Source organism: Dipodomys merriami, unplaced genomic scaffold (assembly GCF_024711535.1).
Source record: "Dipodomys merriami isolate MVZ:Mamm:240054 unplaced genomic scaffold, mDipMer1.0.p SCAF_1675, whole genome shotgun sequence".
NCBI lineage: Eukaryota > Metazoa > Chordata > Mammalia > Rodentia > Heteromyidae > Dipodomys > Dipodomys merriami.
In genome coordinates, this window is record NW_027203021.1 from 84064 (window position 1) to 101003 (window position 16940).

Below are 16940 nucleotides of genomic sequence, written 5' to 3' on the forward strand. Positions count from 1 at the left end.
AGAGGTGCTGAATTTTCTTTTCATAATTCAATGATTATTATTTTAAAATACTGTAGTTGAAGGAATGTAATATTTAAAGATTAAAGCTGTGCTCCTGTTCTTTTTATAAGCTAGTCATTTATAAAGTATTCCTCACTAAAGTCTTGTCATTTGTGTCCCATGAACTATCCTCCTCATTCAAAATAATCAGAAAAAACCTTCACAAATAAGTGGGCTGTTGTCTAATCTCCAGATACGAATTTAAGATTCAACATTGCCTGTGAATCTGTGTGTGTAGATGTGTGTGGGAGTGTGTGTGTGAATGTGTGTCTGTGCATATGTGTGTTTTAGGACTTGAACTCAGGGGCTATATGATATTCGCTTTGAGTGTAGTGCTCTACCAATTGTGCCACAATTCCACTGCAAGTTTTCTGTAGTGAACTGGAGAGGAGAGACTCATAAAATTTCCTGCTCAGGCTGTCTGAACTAAATCTCAGGTCTCAACCTCCTGATTAGCTAGAGTTCTAACTATGAGCCTCCAGAACCTGGTGATAAAACTGGAGGCAGTGGGGTTGCAAGTTTTAGTCCAGCTTCACAACATTCTATATCATAAAACAGCAATAGTAAAACCCTATATCAAAATACAATAATAAGATATAATTAGAATACAATTTAGTGATATAGTCTGCTAGCATTACTTTCAGGAAGCCTTGTTCTTAATGATTTAGCATTAGAAAACCAAACAAAATGAGATAATTTCAGTAGACTCTACAAATTTTTTAATCCATCATATAATAATTTCAAAACATTATAATAAACTGGAAAACATTCATACTTATACGGAGAATGCAAAAAAGATAAATGATGGCAGATTATGAAATGGAAAATTCTACACTGCAGGAAAATTATTGTCATGGTGAATATATGGTGGTATTGTCACAGTGAATATATGATAATGTTCTTCAGAACAGCAATAGGTAAATATATATTTACTACATATAGTCTAACTTTTCTCTGTCTCTCTCAACTTCTAATCTTCTACTGCACATTATCAGTGTATTCATGTTTATGGTATATTCCAAAATAACTAGTCGAGTCAGGTTGCCAAAATACACTAGCTTCAATGTTTTAGGAGATAAACATGCTAATTATATTGACTATTTTATATATTAAACATGTAGTGCGTTATCATTGTACTCTCTAAGTATGTACCTACACTTCTTCAAAATGAAACGGAATACAACAAGGTTTTGCCTGTAAAGCTAGCTATTAGGGACATCAGTTCCAGACCAGTGTAGTTTTACCTGCAATGCTCCCCAACTCTTGCTATGCGTGATGGAATACATCTATCATCCCTGGTCCATGGGGAGCTGAGAGCAGGAGGACTTCAATTTCATGCCATACTAGGCAAGAACTTCCACATGGCTCCATCTCAACCAAAGAAGGTTCAACACTGGTAGCACCTATCACCCCCACGTAGGTGAAAATAAAAATAAGAGCATTGTAGTATAAGAAACAAACAATATTAGAACATGCTAATACAAACCATCATGAACAACACTCACCTAGTGTTTGCTTCTCATACCTGTAATCCTACCGATAGCTAGGATTATATATGTGAGCCAGAGGCAACAAGCAGTTCATCATTTTAAAAATGACTATTTGAAGTCAGGTGCCAGTGTCTCATGCCTGTAACCCCAGCTACTCACAATGCTGAGATGTGAGGATTGCAGTTCAAAGCCAGACCAGGAAGAAAAGTCCCCATAAGACTCTAGTCTCCAGTTAATTACTCAAAAAGAAGAAGTGGCTTTGTGGCTCTATTGGTAGAGTGCTAACTAACTTGAGCTCAGAATCTCAGAGACATTGTCTAGGCCCTGAGTTGAAGCCCCACAACTGACAAAAAAAACAATAAGCATTGTAATGTCTGAATTTCTTTTTTTTATTGTGAAAATACTGTATAAAGGGGTTACAATTACATGGGCAAGATAAAGAGTACATTTGTTATCAAGCATTGTAGCCTCCTCCTTTGTTTCCCCTTCCATCCCTTCCCATCCTCCCTCTGCTCCCTCACCCAATCCTCCCCTCCCACCAAATTTGTATAGTTCATTTTCGACATAACGACCTGTACATCTCATTGTTGCAATGGGTCCACCTGTATCCCTATTTGAACGATTTGTTTTTTTCCCTCCCCCTCCACAAATTATACCGACATCAAATACAATGAAAGCAGGGGTTATGCCATGGGGGAAGGACATATAAAGTAACAAAGAAATAATCTTGTAAATGTGTTAGAAACAATCGCATGAAAGAAAAAAAAACATTTTAATACATATCTTAGGGTTCATTTCCCTAACATCAAATTATCTGACCTTTTCTGCTTGACTCAGACATATACTAGTTATTGCAAATAAGGGAAACCATGGGACCTATATTTCTTTGTGCCTGGCTTACATTACTTAATATAATTTTTTCCAAGTCTTTCCATTTCCTAACAAATGTGGCAATGTCATTCTTTCTGATGAAGGAACAGAATTCTATTGTGTATACAAACCACATTTTCTTGATCCATTCATCTACTGAGGGGCATCTGGGTTGGCTCCATATCTTAGCTATGGTAAATAATGCTGCTATAAATATAGTCGTGCTGGTAGCTTTAGTGTGGTCTTGTTTGTGAACATTTGTGTGAATGCCCAAAAGTGGGATTGCTGGGTCATAGGGGAGCTCTATGTGGAGTCTTTTGAGGAACCTCCATGCCACTTCACAAAGTGGTTGAAAAAGTTTACACTCCCCAACAATGGAGTAAGGTTCCCTTCTGTCCACATCCCCTCCAGCATCTGCTGTTATTAGAGTTCTTGATCATAGCCATTCTAACTGAGGTGAGGTGGTATCTCAATGTTGTTTTGATTTTCATTTCTTTTATGGCTAGGGAGGTTGAGCATTTCTTCATGTGTCTATTGGCCACGCTTATTCCTCTTCAGAGAAGTTTCTCTTTAAGTCTTTAGCCCACTTATTTATTGGGCAGTTGTTTCTTTCAATATTTGTTTTTGGGGATTTAATTTTTTGGGTTCCAGGTATATTTGATATATGAGACCCTTGTTTGTTGTATGGCTAGTGAAGATATTCTCCCAAATAATGGGTTTTCTATTGATCTTACTAGCTATATCCTTTGCCATGCAGAAGCTCTGCAATTTCACACAATCCCATTTGTCCAACCTTTCTTTGATTTGTTGTGCTTCTGGGGCTCTATTAAGAAAATTTCGGCCTGTGCCAAGGAGACCTAGAGTTTCTCCTATTCCATCCTGTAATGTTTCAGAGTGTCTGCTTTGACTCCAAGGTCTTTGATCTATTTGGACTTGATTCTGGTGCAGGGTGATATATAAGGATCTAGCTTTAGTTTTCTACAAGTAGTTAACCAATTTTGCCAGCACCTAATGTATGAATTTCTTGTGAACTAAAATGAAAGCTGTGGTATACAATTCTACAGACTACTACAGATTTCATTATATTTGTTGTTAGAATTAGTAGCAGCACTTGAACAAAGGACATTTTTTTTCATAAACTAGGCCATACTGGTCTCTAATTAGAGGAAACTGCTGCACTCATATGTAGTATTTTTTGGTTGTTTTTTGTTTTGTTTTGTTTTGTTTTTAGAACAGGATGAGAAACCTTCTTTCTGCCTGGGGCCATTTGGATATGTATAACATCATCCACAGGCTAAGCAGAATTAATAGTAAAGACATGACACAGTCAACTGGCAATAAACTTACTTGTCTTTATGCCATGTTCCAAATGATTTGATTAGCTAATATGTCCCTATGGCATATAGTTTCCTATTCCTGCATTCCTCAAAATACAAGCATGTTCTACCAATTCAGATTTGAGCCAGGAAATATGTAGTATCAGTGCCAAGAGTGAAGGAAAACTGTAACACAACCAGGGAAGCATGCAACCAACACTTCAGTAGCTGGACACTGGGGACTCAGGCCTATAATCTGAGCTACTCAGGAGGCTGATGATCACAGTTCAAAGCCAGCTCCAGTGAGAAAATCTGTAAGACCCTTCTCTCCAGTTAACAACCAAAAATCCATAAAGGGAGCTGGGGCTCCAGAGGTAGATTGCCTTATTACAAAACTCAAGGGCAGCACCCAATCTTGAGTTCAAGCTGAAAGTCAGGCACAAAAACAAAAAAAATCAAAAACAACAACAACAAAAAAACAGAAACTGGGAGAAAGCTCAGAAAAGGATGGGATTGTCTACAAGACAAATGTACACATTACATTATTGTGAAATGGTAAAATCACTGTACACACCTGAGTAACTATTACATTTAAAAAAAGAATGAGAAATCCCAAAGCCATAGGGCCTTATGATGTGCATCTGCTTTCCAGAATTTTAAAGTCCCATCATCTGAGCTGGTAGCACATAGGTTGTAGCCCAGGGTGACTAAAAAATATGAAAGCTGAGATCTTTTCAGATTGTCCCAGCAAATCTTTGATTACTTTAAGCAAAAAAGCAAACAAAGCAAAGCAAACAAAGTGAACTTTAAGGTTAATTAGGCTGCTATTAAAGATTCAGATGTTGGTACACTTTGTGGAGAGAAAGGGAAAAAACGAATTCTTTAAATAAGGATACAGGTGGACTCATTGCAACACGTCAAAAAACAAACTTTAAAACTTTGGCGTGGGAGGTGGGAGATGGGAAGAGATGGGAAGAGGAAACAAAGGAGGAGGCAACAATGCTTCATAAGAAATGTACTCATTATTTTGTTCATGTAATGGCAACTTTTCTGTACATTAGTTTCACAATTAAAAAAATTGAAAAAAAAGATTCCAGGCAGATTTATACTGTTAAATGATGAGTTAGTACATATGTTTTTTAGATACTGAACTCACATGTGTCAGAAAAATATTCTTGAGTTCATAACTAGAAACTCTGAAGTGTAAGGTATATTAATTAGGTAGCCAATGAAGAGAACAGCACATGGTATTCAGTCAGGTAAATTAGTTTATTTTTATTTATTTATTTTTGAGTCCAGTTGTGGGGCCTGAACTCTGGGCCTAGGCACTGTCCCTCAGCTCTTCAGCCCAAGGCTAGCTCTACCACTTGAGCCACAGTGCCACTTCCGGCTTTTTTCTTTTTGCTTATGTGGTGCTGAGGAATCGAACCCAGGGCCTCATGCATGCAAGGCAAGTGCTCTACCTCTGAGCCACTTTTCCAGCCCATGCCATACATGGTGGAGAGCCATGTAATAAAAAGGGGGGGGGTTGGCAACCCAACCTAGGGCCAAGTCTTATCTAGGCCAAGGATGAGATGAGGTATGCCCAGGTTGACGAAAAGTCTGGCCAAACTGGATCTGGATGTGACCTCAGGGCCTGGGACTCTCTTCTGGTCAGATGGAAAGTGTGACCAGAGGCTGATCAGGTTGTGACTCTGCATGGGGGGAGGTGGCTGCTTCCAAGAGTCCCAGATACCTATGTAACACATAAAGGGTGGAAACTTAGCCAAGAAGTGGGGAGGTGTCTGCATAGGGTCTGCATTGCCTGGGGCAGACCTAATACCAAATACAGGTAGTACCTCTGCCATGTGATTCCTGACTCCAAACCACTCATTCTCAATCATTTCTTCCTTCCTTCCTTCCTTCCTTCTTTGCTCCTTCCTTCGTTCCTTCGTTCCTTCCTTCCTTTCTTTTCTCTCCCCATCTCTCCCTCTCTCTACCAATCTCTCCTTTCTTTCACTAAACCTCTCTCTGTCCCCTACCTCAGTATTCTCAACTCTCAAATAATGAACACTTGCTGAGTTGAACTCACAAGCTGGGAAGAGTAGCTCAATGGGCAAATATGAAATTTAGTTTAATGTTTCCTTACATCTCTAACACAGATCACTGGAATCAAATAATGTACACTCAGCAGCATGCCATCTCAAGCTATTTGGAGGAGGAAAGCAAGCACGTTTTCACTGCATTCTGTGAGCTCCACCCTGGGAAGATGGGGCAGTCTCCTCCCTCCTCTTGGCTGAATCTCAGCCCAGTTTCTGCATCAGAAGAGGTGACTGCCTCCAAGTGAGCCAGTTACCTAAGTGACACAGGTACTGGGCAGAAATTAGCCTCTTGTGATGCTGAGATTAATTGCATGATTCAACATGATCCACTAGTTTGTTGAGATTGGGACTTCCTAAATTTTTGGTTAGGCTATGTTCAAATTGTGATCTATTTATTTCTGATTGCTAACCATGATTATAGTTGTGAGCTAGCACATCAAATCATTCAAAGTCCTTTATCACACATGGAAGACATGAGGTTTTCCAAATGACATACAAGTTGACAGACAACAAAATAAGTCCTTAATTCTGGTTAAGATGTGTTCTTAATGTGAAACAAAATTAGCAAAGTATGACTACTGTGATTATACTTTTAAACTTACCCTACATTTTAATATCAAATCATTTATATTAGCCAATGATTAACTCAAATTTCCTGTAATCATTTATTTCTGTCATATCTTCTAGAGGTAGGCAGAACTGGATCACACATTATTAACTAAAGTGGTAGAATTTGAGAGGATCACAGTTCTGAATCAATCTAGGAAGGAAAGTATCACCCATATCAACCTACTAGGTAGGGATATTGGAATGCAATCATGATCCCTGCTTTTTAGGCTGGGTGCAAAAATTGCTACTCTATGAGTAAAGTAACTTAAACAAGAAAGGATTGGTGGAGTGACTCCAGTGGTTGAGTACTTGTCTGGCAAACACAACATCAAAAGACAAATCAACTTCCTAAAATTAAAATAAGAAAAAGAAAGAAAGAACAACTCATGTTGAACATGTGTTCAATGTAAAGATTTACACTAAATTATTGTAGTTATAATGCCATCATTTATTTCTAGGGGCAAACACATTTTGTGTCAAGCCTACATGAAAAAATAAGACACTATATACAAAGCTTTGGTAGAACACAGGTATGGCTTACAATGGTGAACCCTTAAGTTTGCATGTGCAGTGGTGTTGAAGGGTTGTTAAGGTTTATGGAAGTCCATCCTTTTGATGAACTTGACATGAAATTACCTAAACATACAGTTCACTGGACAGATACTGCTGATATATATATATATATATATATATATATATATATATATATATATATATATATACACACACACACACAGAGACATATATACACACATATATGTGTTTATATATTAAGTGATACATAAATAAAATAAAATTAATGATGAATAAATTCAGTGAACAGATACCTTTCCCAAATAATTATTTTACCTGAATAAATTCATGTCTTAAACTCTCCAATCACACTTATGTGGCTGCTGATTCCCTTGAGCTTTTTTATGATTTTTTTCTTTGTTTTTCAGATGAAAAAACCTGCCAATAAATATACCTGTATGACATTCCTTTCTTTAAAAAATGAAAAGCAGGTTGTGTAATCTGCCTCTTTATGTGTCATCAAAATATTTTTTTTATAATTTCAAGTACATATTGTCTTAGACTTAGATCTCACTCATTTTCTTCCAATAATGCCTATGGGAAGGGGGAAATGAAGGATCATTCTGTTACTTTGGGAGCTTCTGTTATTAATCACTACAATAAATATTATGAAAATGAAACTCTGAAATTATTTAGAGATTATTTGAAAGTTACCTTTCTACAGACTCATGCTACTCCCTCAACTAAATCACAGAACTTAAAATAAGTAACATTTTAGCTGGGAGCCAGTGGCTGATGCCTGTAATCCTAGCTACTCAGGAGCTGAGATCTGAGGATGGTAGTACAAAGCTAGCCCTGGCAGGAAATCCATGACACTGTTACCTCCAATTAACCACCAGAAAGCCAGAAGTGGCACTGTGGCTCAAGTGGTAAAGTGCTAGCCTTGATCTAAAGGATTAGGGACAGCGCCCAGGCCCAAGGTTCAAGCCCCATGACCAAGAAAAATAAAAAAGGATAAACGGGGGGGGGGAAGCAACATTTTAAAGCTTATGTATACATATACACAAAAATTGTCTAGAAATAAAATTATAATAGGCCCTGGACTGGCAAAATACTAAAAGAGATTAAACTGAAATTGCCTTCAGTCATTCATTTAGACAATCTATACTGGGGACAAGCTATTGGAGCTCACATCACTAACTAAAAGGGTAGAATTTGAGAGGATCACAGTTTAGAAAAAGTGCGCAAGGAAAGTAATAGTATTCTTATATCATCTTAAAGCCTGGCATGTTGGAATGCATTTGTGATCCCAGTACTTGGCAGACAGAGGTGAGGAACTTAGCCTCTGTTAAGCCCTCAGAAAAATTGATAACCTATGAGCAAAGTAACTAAATTGAAAAAGGATTGTTCTAATGGTAGAATACTTCTTCAGCAAAAAAAAAAAAATCTAAATTCATACTCATTTCCTAAAAGAGGAAAGAAAAGGGAAGAAAGAAAAGAAAGTAGAGAAGGAGGAGGACAGAAGGGAAGGAAGGAAGGAAGGCAGAAAGGAAGGAAGGATGGAAGGAAGGAAGGAAGGAAGGAAGAAAGGAAGAAAAGAAGGAAGGAAGGAAGGAAGAAAGGAAGGAAGACAGGCAGGGTGGAAGGAAGGAGGGAAGGAAGGATTGGAAAGAAAGAAAGAAGGAAGGAAAGAAAGAAAGAAAGAAAGAATGAATGAATGAATGAATGAATGAATGAAAAAAAGAAAGAAAGAAAAGAAAGAAAGAAAGACAAGGAGAAAGATAGGTTTAAATAAAAACCTCAGTATGTGTTAGATGTTAATAATGACACTAAATATTTTTAGCTATAAATGCAATCATTTAATTCTCTGGGCAGAGACATTTTGTATCAAGCCGTGTTGTACGGACGTGGGACCCCTGAAAAACCACCAGAGAACATGACCAATACGAACAGCAAAAGATTTGTTTATTTGCAAGCTCAAGCTTAGTCCTCCGTGCACTCGGTAACTCAGTGATGGTAAGAGTCCCCAAGCACAAAATCAGCATAGCTTTTATAGGATTGAACGAACAAGTTTAGGGAATTTCCACACAAGCAGTAATAAAATTGGTTTGGGTCCACCCTAACCGCACTGCCCTTTTTCTCAACTATTGGTATATTCTGTTCCTGGAACACTTGGGCAACTGTTCTGCTTTCTTAAGGGTGGGAAGGCTTGATGGCAACCTGTGTTCTCTCTCTCTCTCTGTCTCTCTCTCTCTGTCTCTCTCTCTCTCTGTCTCTCTCTCTGTCTCTCTCTGTCTCTCTCTGTCTCTCTCTGTCTCTCTGTCTCTGTCTGTCTCTGTCTCTGTCTCTGTCTCTGTCTCTGTCTCTGTCTCTGTCTCTGTCTCTGTCTCTGTCTCTGTCTGTCTCTCTCTCTCTCTCTCTCTCTCTCTCTCTCTCTCTCTCTCTCAGGGTTACTCTGAGGGCAGCCTAGTACAAGATGGTGGGGTTAATCTCAAATTGGAGTTACTGTGGCTCTTCATTCCCTCCTCTTCTAGAGCATCGGGGACCAATCATGGTCCCCTAATTGGCACAGTCCTCTATATTTACAGTTTGGTATTGGTATCTCAGAACTAATAGATGGACTGTGCTGATCCTCTCTTTTACAAAGGACACCAGTCTACATGGTCTGACTGTGAGTAACAAAATTAACAGTACCAAAGGCCCTTACATTTTCTTCCACCAAGCCTGACTCCGTATATCACAGCTAACAATTTTATACCAGCTGTACTTGTAAGCTCCAATTTTAAGACATATTCATACCATTTGCTACATACTTAAACTTTCTGAGGATTGTCTTCTTTACAAACATTTTAAGACAATCCTTACTTTTAAAATCATTTCTTATCCAGAGGATACCAATTTTTTCCCCAATTCCTTCCTTAGGCTTTCTTTACTACCCTCCTCTTCTTTACAATTCCTTGAGCTTCTTTTTGGCTAGAGTTTAAAACTACTCATTTTCCCTTTGACTTGTGGAAACCAAATTATCTCAGAAAGCCTCAAGGTACCAGTGGGATGGAAAGCTTGCTAGATTTTAAGGCTAAGATTAGGGCTGGGTCCCATTCCTCTTACTACCTCCGTTGATTAAAAAAAAAACTCTCCTTTATCTTTAAAACTCACCCAGAAGGAAGCAGGTTATTACCATACCAGAGCCAACCTAGGCTGTGACCCTGAAGTGCCTAAGGCAAACCAGTGATATCCTTGCCCCCAATATCCACTGTGGGAGTAGAGAAGGATACTGAATATCACCAAAAGAATGTTCCAAAAGATCTTAGTTTTAGCAGCTTTCAACCTGGAAGGCGTCTCAAGTGATGGAATCAGGCAGGAGTTTAGTCTACTTTTACCACAGTGGAGGTGGACTGGATGATGATGTAGATTTCCTCCTAGTGACTGTCAGGCTGTCCTTGAACTTTACCCATTAGGGTGTACAGCAGCAGCAGCAGGGTATCTCAGTGGCTCCAAGGGACTGTCACACCACGTGCTGGGCTGCACATTCCTACACAGACTGGTTAAGGATACATTGCATGGGGTTGGCAGGGTGTGACCCCACTGGTTTTTAAGACAATAGCCCAGGACAAGTTATCAAGAGGACAACTTTTTAAACAAATATTTCTTTTAATAAGGGTAGGATTTTCTAGGCAGATATAGAGGGCTCAGGCCTGTACTATTATTTCCCATGCCTTTCCTTCTGTCTATTTTGCTACATTAAAAAAAAGTGACTCTGGTGTCTTGTTCTTAAAGGGGAATGATGGACAAATGTTCATCTTCTGTCACTTCTTCAAGCTGACTTAGGGGTGTTGATCCTACCTAGCCACGAACCTATAACCTTAGCCTTTTTTACAAAGAGGATACAAGGGTTAGAAGTCATTAAGAACAACATTATAACTTTTGACAAATGCACAGACCTTTGTCTGGCTAGAGCAGTGTAGCTTATTTAGCCTTCTGGTTTGCAAAAGGATCTTTCTGGATGACTAAGGAATGTGATCTCTAGTAATCCTAACAATGCCTGAATTACCTATGCAGGCCTTCAGACAGATATCAATAGAAACACACTCTCAGGTTTACAAACATTTTTCCTGAGCTGATGAATTTCATGTAGCTGGTGTCAGCTCAAAGTTACTGCCAATTAGAGCTTTTGGCACATACAGGGGTTGGGATCTAAAGTATCCTCCACATTTTACAACCTTAGCTTTTTAGTACTATCATAGATAACTAAGTTCCTGTCCCTTACAAGGTAGATAGTCAAAGATATTAAGCATGCTTACAAACTATTTTCCCATGACCTCCTGTCTCTGACCAATTGTTGAAGGGCCACGCACAAATGACTCTAGGATCTGACATTATTTCTGCCATCCAAGTAGTGGCTTATAGTCTCTGGATGCTCCTCCATTGCTTTCATCCCAGGAGTGTCTTCTCTACACTGAGAAAAAGGCCTCATTGGCATTTCTCTTAGCTGGTTGCTGGACTTGAACTTGGGGCCTGAGGGCTGTCCCTCAGCTCTACAGCTCAAGGCTAGCACTCTGCCACTTTGAATCCTAAAGCAACTCTGCTTGCTCTTTCAGCCTTCTGCTAGCTGGGTAGTGGTGACAGTCTCACATGGACCTTTTTCTGCCCAGGCTGGCTTCGAACCAATTTGCAGATCAATGAGTCTCATAAAAGGCCACTTTCCTCCAATTTAAAGCAACAAGGTGGTCAACATAGAAGTAACTTATAAGCATGTTCTTACCTGAATCTAATTAAGAGCCAAATTTGGGCTGGGAAGGTGGTTCAGTGGTAGATCGCTTGCCTTGCATGCATGAAACCTTGGGTTTGATTCCACAGCACCACATAAGCAAAAAGAAAAAACGCCGGAAGTGGCACTGTGGCACAAGTGGTAGAGTGCTAGCCTTGAGCTGAAGAGCTGAGGTACAGCACCCAGGCCCAGAGTTCATGCCTCACGACTGGACCTCCCCGCCAAAAAAAACAAAAAACAAACAAACAAAAGAGCCAAAGTTACTTCTGACAAACTTACAAGAATCCTCACTCTTTTTTTGGGGGGGGGGCTGCTGGGAACTGTTAAAAAAAAAACAACCTATGAGAGTAAACTGAAATAGGAATTAAGCAATTATTTAGGTAATCCTAATTTTTCATTTTTGCACTTTGAGGCAAATGTTTAGAACAATTTTACTTTTAAACTTTATATACAGAAATCCGTTCCTAATTTGTAAGCCTCCTATTAATCTGTTTTAATATTCTATACTTTAGTTTTTAGTTGCATTCTGAAAAATCCCTTGAACTCTTGAGGCTAGGTGTCACTCATTTCTTCTTGGATGCTTGTTTTAAAACAGATACACATTAAAACTTTTAAATTCTTAATGCAAAATTTACAATCACTATCATTGTACCAAAGAGCTAGACTTAAAACCTTTATGCCTTAAAAAAAACATATCCAATGGAAGAATATCATTGAGAACAAATCACATACAAATAAACTTTTTAACCCTCTTTTTAAGGCCTTCTCAATTTTAATTCTTTTTTAAATTGTATTTTATTTTATTTGAGAACATACTGTACAGAGGGGCTACAATTACATGGGCAGGATAATGCATATATTTCTTACCAAGCATTGCAGCCTCCTCCTTTGTTTACCCTTCACTTCTCTTCCCCGCCTCCCCCCTCCCCCCACCCAATTTTAACGCCCCTCCCCCCACCCAATTATACCAACCTCCCCGCTCCACACCGACATTGTAAAGCTGGTTTTGACATGACATTTTGTACTTCTCATTGTTGCAACAGGTCCACCTGAATCCTTAAACGACTTGTTTGTCCCCATCTCCTCCACATGTTATACTGACATCAAATATAGTGAAAGCGGGGGTTACACTGTGGGGGAGGGACATACAAAGCAACAAAGAAATAATCTTATAAATGCGTTAGAAACACATGCATGAAAGAAAGGAAAACATTAAAATACATATTTAAGGGTTCATTTTCCTAACATCACATTATCTGACCTTTACTGCTTGACTCATACCTATACTACATATTGCAAATAAGGGAAACCATGGGACCTATACTTCTTTGGGCTTGGCTTACTTCACTTAATATAATTTTTTCCAAACCTTTCCATTTCCTAACAAATGGGGAAATGTCATTCTTTCTGATGGAGGCATAGAATTCCATTGTGTATATATACCATATTTTCTTGATCCATTCATCTACTGAGGGGCATCTGGGTTGGTTCCATGTCTTAGCTATGGTAAATAATGCTGCAATAAACATAGTTGTGCTGGTAGCTTTAGTGTGGTCTTGTTTGTAAACATTTGGGTAAATGCACAAAAGTGGGTTTGCTGGATCATAGGGGAGATCTATGTGAAGTCTTTTGAGGAACCTCCATACTGCTTTCCAAAGTGGTTGAACAAGTTTACATTCCCACCAACAATGAGGTAAGGTTCCTTTCTGTCCACATCCCCTCCAGCATCTGTTGTTGTTAGAGTTCTTGATTTTTGCTGTTCTAACTGGAGTGAGGTGATATCTCAATGTTGTTTTGATTTGCATTTCTTTTAAGGCTAGGGATGTTGAACATTTCTTCATGTGTCTATTGGCCATCCTTCTTTCTTCTTTAGAGAAACTTCTCTTTAAGTCTTTCGCCCACTTATTTATTGGGCAGTTGTTTCTTTGAGGATTTGTTGTTGGGTGGTTTAATTTTTTGAGTTCCAAGTATATTTTAGATATGAGACCCTTGTCCGTTGTATGGCTAGTAAAGATCTTCTCCCAATCGGTGGGCTTTCTATTGATCTTGCCAGCTATGTCATTTGCCCTGCAGAAGCTCTGCAATCTTATTCAATCCCATTTGTCCAACCTTTCTTTGATTTGTTGTGCTTCCGGGTCTCTATTCAGAAAATTTCGACCTGAGCCAAGGAGACCTAGGGTTTCTCCTATTCCATCCTGTAATGTTTTCAGAGTGTCTGCTTTGAGTTCAAGGTCTTTGATCCATTTGGAGTTGATTCTGGTGCAGGGTGATATATAAGGATCTAGCTTTAGTTTTCTACATGTAGTTCACCAATTTTGCCAGCACCATTTACTGAAGAGGCTGTCTTTCTTCCATTCTATTGTTTTAGCTTCCTTATCGAAGATTAGATGGCTATAGGTCTGTAGGTTCATTTCTGGGTTTTCAATTCTATTCCATTGGTCCTGAGGTCTGTTCTTATGCCAATACCAAGCTGTTTTGATTACTATGGCTTTATAGTAGAGTTTGAAATTTGGTATTGATATTCCTCCAGCAGTGTTCTTTCTGTTGAGGAGCGTTTTTGCTATTCTGGGTCTTTTATTGTTCCATATGAATTTTTGGATTGCCTCTTCTATTTCCTTGAAGAACGAGGGTGGAATTTTGATAGGTATCGCGTTGAATTTGTAGATAGCCTTGGGAAGTATTGCCATTTTCACGATGTTAATCTTGCCAATCCAGGAGCATGGGAGGTTTTGCCATTTTTTAAGTTCTCTGTTGATTTCCTTTTTCAAGATTTTAAAGTTTTCATCATAGAGGTCCTTCACTTCTTTGGTTAAGTTAATTCCTAGGTATTTTATTTTTTGTGGGGCTATTACAAATGGAGTTGCTTTCCTAATTTCAGCCACACTTTTTTCATTGTTGGCATATAGAAAAGCCATTGATTTTTGGGGGTTAATTTTATACCCTGCTACTTTGCCAAAGTTTTGAATCAGCTTGAGTAATTTGGGAGTGGAGTCTATGGGATTCTTTAAATACAAGATCATGTCATCTGCAAAGAGGGAGAGTTTTATTTCTTCTTTCCCTCTTTGGATCCCCTTTATGTCTGCATCTTTTCTTATTGCTGTAGCTAGGCATTCTAATACTAGATTGAAGAGAAGTGGAGAGAGTGGGCATCCTTGTCTTGTTCCTGAGTTAAGAGGAAATGGCTTTAGTTTTTCACCATTGAGTATAATGCTGGCTGTAGGTTTGTCATATACAGCCTTTATTGTATTGAGGAATGTTCCATGGATTCCTAATTTTTCCAGAACCTTCATCATAAAGGGGTGTTGGAGCTTGTCGAATGCTTTTTCTGCGTCTATTGAGATAACCATGTGGTTCTTGTTGTTGCTCCTGTTGATGTGGTGAATAATATTAATTGATTTGCATATATTGAACCAGCTTTGCATCCCTGAAATGAATCCTGTTTGATCATGGTGTATGATTTTTTGGATGAATTGTTGAAGTCGATTGGCCAAAATTTTGTTGAGAAGTTTTGCATCAATGTTCATCAAAGAAATGGGTCTATAGTTCTCTTTCTTTGATGAGTCCCTGCCTGGTTTTTGGATGAGGGTTATGATGGCTTCATAGAATGTGTTCGGTAGTGAGCATTCTCTTTCAATTTCATTGAAGAGTTGGAGGAGTATTGCTGTGAGCTCTGCTTTGAAGGCCTTGTAAAATTCCGCTGTAAAATCATCTGGTCCTGGACGTTTCTTAGCTGGGAGGTCTGTTATTGCTGTTTCTATTTCAATGCTTGATATGGGCCTGTTAAGCTGGTTTAACTCATCTTGGTTTAGTTTTGGCATGTCAATATTTGCTAGGAAAAGGTCCATTTCTGTCAAGTTCTCAAACTTATTAGCATAAAGTTTTGAGAAGTATTCCCTTATAATGTTCTGAATCTTGGTTGTTTCCGTGGTGATGTTTCCATTCTCATCTCTGAGTTTATTAATTTGGGTGTGTTCTCTCCTTTTTCTGATAAGGTTTGCTAAGGGTCTGTCAATTTTGTTAAGTTTTTCGAAGAACCAACTCTTTGTTTTGTTGATTCTTTCTATAGTTTTTTTGGATTCTAATTCATTTAATTCTGATTTAAATTTGATTATTTCTTTCTGTCTACTGGATTGGGGTTTATCTTGCTGCTCTTTTTCAAGGAGGTTTAGGTGTGTCATTAAATTGCTAGTTTCAGATCTCTCCAATTTGTTGATGTAGGAGCTCAGAGCTCTAAACTTGCCTCTGAGTACTGCCTTTGCTGTGTCCCAGAGGAGCTGGTAATTTGTGTGTTCATTTTTGTTGAATAGCATGAACATTTGAATTTCCTTTCTAATCTCTTCCATGACCCACTCATGATTCAGCAGTGTGTTGTTCAGCCTCCATGTGATACCGGACTTTCTTTGGTGGCTTTTGGTGTTGAGTTCTAATTTTATTCCCTTGTGGTCAGAGAGAATGCAAGGTATAACTTCAATGTTTCTGAATTTAGGCAAGTTTGCTTTGTGGCCTAAAATGTGATCTATTTTAGAAAACGTTCCATGTGCTGCTGAGAAGAACGTGTATTCTGATGCTGCTGGGTGAAATGTTCGGTAAATGTCTGTTAAGTCTAGTTGATCTATGCAGCTGTTTAGATCTGCGGTTTCTCTGTTGAGTTTTTGCCAAGTTGATCTATCTAGTGGGGAGAGTGGTGTGTTAAAATCCCCAACAATTAATGTCTTTGGATCTATATGGGATTTGAGGGAAAGTAGTGTTTCTTTGATAAATTTGGGTGCTTCATTGTTTGGCGAATAGATATTTAGAATTGTAATATCCTCCTGAAGGAGAGATCCTTTAATTAGTATGTCGCGACCTTCTTTATCTCTTCTCACGAATTTTAATTTGAAGTCTATTTTATCTGATATTAGGATTGCAACTCCCGCCTGTTTATGAGGGCCGTTTGCTTGGTAGATTTTGTTCCAGCCTTTAACCTTGAAAATATGTTTGTTTTTACGGGCAAGATGTGACTCCTGCAGGCAGCAGATAGAAGGGTCTTGTTTTTTAATCCAATTAGACAGTCTATGTCGCTTAATTGGAGAGTTCAGTCCGTTAACGTTAAGAGATAGGACTGAGAGGTATTTGGGAGTTCCTGCCATGTTATCCACCTTCTTGGGGGCTGTGAAAGCTGAGTTCTTCGTCAGGTTCTTGGATTCTCAGTTTGGGTGCAGTTTCTTGGCCTTTGTTGCGTTCTTGTTGGTTTTCTATGTGTAGGACATCTTTA